Genomic DNA, 3,574 nt, shown 5'->3' on the forward strand with positions numbered 1-3,574 from the left:
TCAATGGTGTTGAAGATGAGTCTTCAAAGGTATGGTTAATTCTATCCCTTGATCTGTAGTAAAGCATGCTGTAATTTCGATTGTATGCATAACCGTATGTTTCTGTTTCTTGACTGTAATTGTATTGTTCATATACGAATAAAATTTGGAACGATACTTCTGCTGCTCATGGAATCCTCATGTCTTATTTCCTTCAATTGGTATCAGAGCCAGGTTATTTTGATATTCCAAATTTCATTTCTATTTTGAACTTCTTTTACAATCGTGGTGGGCTTTTTGCATTATGTTTAATTGTTAAATGTGTTTGTGGATGGCGTTGATGGATGTTTTCAGGTTTAATTGCTTCTATTTAAAGCTTTCTTTAAATTACAAAGTGTTAATTTGTAAGGGCCCCTGTGTTTTTTGGCATAATTAACCTGTTATCGAGTCTGTAATTCAAAGAGTTTGAGTTAGTCGAGTCATTCGGGAGGAAGTTTCGAAGCATGGAGATGTAGTTCTCAACGAAGAAGAAGACCAAGAGTTAGTCATGTCGTGTAGCCTCAGGTAAATGATCGTTGGATTTTAACTAAACGATCATGTAGATTTTTCTATACGATCGTGTAGTATTTACTAAACGATCATTTAGCAATCGTTTACTTTATCGTGTAGCGTTGGTTGGCCGATCGCGGAGACACTAAAGGTAGACGGTTGTAGTGGGAGCATATGATGCTCATCATTTAGAAGAAGGTGTGCGCTAAACGATCGTGTAGTTAGCATGCCTCATCGCATTGTCACTAATTATACAATCACGCGGTATACGATACGAAGGCGTCGCTCAGCGGTCGTTTAGATGATAGTGCTTTATCACATAGTAGTCGTCTAGATGATCGTATAAGGCTTGTGTTGCAGAGCGCATTGCACGATCGCGTAGCTTGTGTTTCATCGCATAGTAAAAGGTACACGATCGTTGCTAAAAGATCGTTTAGCTCATGGAAGCGTAGGTAAACGATTGAGCAAAGCGTTTGTTCTTTCGTGTAGACAATCGCGGTGTGTTTGGTGCACAATGAATGGAGACGGGCGAACGGTTCAAGACCCAGTTCGCCTGTTTGAACCGAAAACTCCTTATTTTGTAATAGTTATCTTTACTTTTTTAGGATTTGAGGCAATTTTCCCGATTCATCAACATTTGTTTATTATACATGTGATGTATGGTGTTTATATGGCAAAGTGTTTGACGTATAGTTTGAAACCAACCTTAGGTTGTGCAATTATTCATGCATCATGTATTATAAGTGTTATAATCTTGCATGAAGAAATTACTTAAAAGCATGCGCATGCGTCAATAAATATAAGAGTTATATTTTTGCATGCAGTAAGCATTATCATGCATCATCTTTATATTATAAGTGTTATAGTATAAGGGTGAATGGAAGCATGTTGTGCTTGTATCGTTGCTTGCTTGTATAAGAGTTATATAAAAAGGTAGCAACGAATGAACAATAGATTGAGCATGAAACTTAGGTTGTTTATAAGTGTTATGAATGCCTTGTATGAGTTAGCTTTACATTGTGGTTTTGGTTGTTTCCGTTATAAGTGTTATAAAGGAAATTACAACTAAAACCGATAAGAAAGAGTTGCATGTGGACTTAGGGTGAACCTAAGTTCAAAGGTTCTAATAAGATTAGCAACCTAAGTTTAATATTTTAAATCGATTTAATAGGATTAAATTGATTGACATAAAAGATTAAAATTGTATTAAATCTACCTATAAGGGACCTTTTGTCTAAGGTGGGTTCTATCTAGGCTGGGGTTCTTAAGCTAACGGAAACGGAACACTCCTACCTAGGAACCTACTTGGAAAGGTGAATTAGATTGATTTTCTACAAGCATGTGACAATTGGTCAAAGACACCGTTAAAGAGTTTAATTGATGATGATCAAAAGTTATTTCAACTATCCAAGGTAAAAGTTACTCTTGGACAAACCTAAAAAGTCACTTAGCTAAAATTCTTAGCCGTATTTTTTCTAAGTAAACTAAACTCTAGGTTATAAAATACACAGTGGGAGGAAGAGATGTATATGATATGTCAATGATTCCACTCACATTTCTCCCTGAATGTTCACACCGTGAGATTCATGCTTGGCCTCGTGGTGCCATGGGAGCATTCCCCTTTGGATGGTGTTTGCATGGGTCAATATCAAGGTGGACGGAGAGAGTGTTTATAGTAAATGGGTGAAGGGTATGTGTCAACATGTCTTACGGTCTTTTTCATTGATGGGTGAAGGGTATGTGTCAACACGTCTTACGGTCTATGTCATTGGTTCACACTGTGAGATCATTTTATACTCCCTCGTGGCGCCTTAGGAGCGTCCCCCTTCGGATGGGTTTTGTGCAGTTGGTTAAGATCAAGGTGAACTCAAGAAATGGATAAGGTCGCTTTAGGTTTTGCCCCAATCGAATTTTTTCCCTTCGAATTGGTTGCTTGGGGCAGATCTCTAGGGCCTAAAATGACAGGTCACACTTATGGGAGATTGTTAAGTAAGTTAATGATCTCTTAACTAAATCAATGATGGCTAGTCGTTATAGGAACAAGAGTTGTTCTGGTATTAATTACTGGTGAGAACTTCTCAATTCAAAGGAGGGATAATTGACCTCCCTTCAACGGATTTTGTCTTAAACCTTTGAAGTGTCATTGCGAAACTAGATGTCACAAGGGATTCATGTTAGTTTTGCTAAACCTTATTGGATGTTGTTTGTTTTGTTTTTCAACGAGTATTTGCTTAAAACCTAACGTAGGTCAATGTGTTTGGTTCCAACAAATCATTAGTATTTCCATTTAAAGCCCTTAATTTGACCAATTACATACTATGTAAAGAGTCGTGTAAAACATATTTCGTGGTAAACGATCTCGAATTTGTCATGATTAAGGAATATCCTCAAGTCCTGACCCTTGATGCACTACGAAGTGTTCGCAACGAATATGAGGTATGGATGAAGGTTAATTCTTTGGCCCGACTTCACATTTTGACTAGCATAACTGATGTTTTGGCCAAAAGGGTTGAGAACATGGTCATTGCACGTGAGATCATGGACTCGTTGCAAGATTTTTTTGAACGTTAGTTCTTACTTTTCGAGCACAAAGGGATGGATGACAAAACCAGTAGTGTCAGTTCCAAAGTTAAACTCTATGAAGAGGAAGCAATAGTTACTGACTCTATTGAGGTTCATGGAAGAGAAATGTTCTCTGACATGCAACTTAAAGCTTATTCAAGTTATGATACAGATCTCACTACTCTCCAAAAGAGAAGGAAAGACAATAAATGTGATTTATTATTCTTGGAAACGTGTTTGGTAGAGAATGATGATTCTGCCTGGATCCTAGATTCGAGTGCTACCAACCATGTCAGCTCCTCTTACCAAGGATTCAATTCCTGGCAAACGTTGCCACAGGGAGAGATAATTCTTCGAGACGGCACTGGTGAAGTTATTTCAGCTGTTGTTGTAGGCAGACTGAAGTTATTTTCGGACAAGAAATGTTATTTGTTACTGGATAATGTTTTCGTAGTTCCTCATATTAAGAGGAACTTAATCTCGG

Source organism: Benincasa hispida, chromosome 1 (assembly GCF_027475165.1).
Source record: "Benincasa hispida cultivar pf3 chromosome 1, pf3_genome.v1.1, whole genome shotgun sequence".
In the NCBI taxonomy this organism is placed as follows: Eukaryota; Viridiplantae; Streptophyta; class Magnoliopsida; order Cucurbitales; family Cucurbitaceae; genus Benincasa; species Benincasa hispida.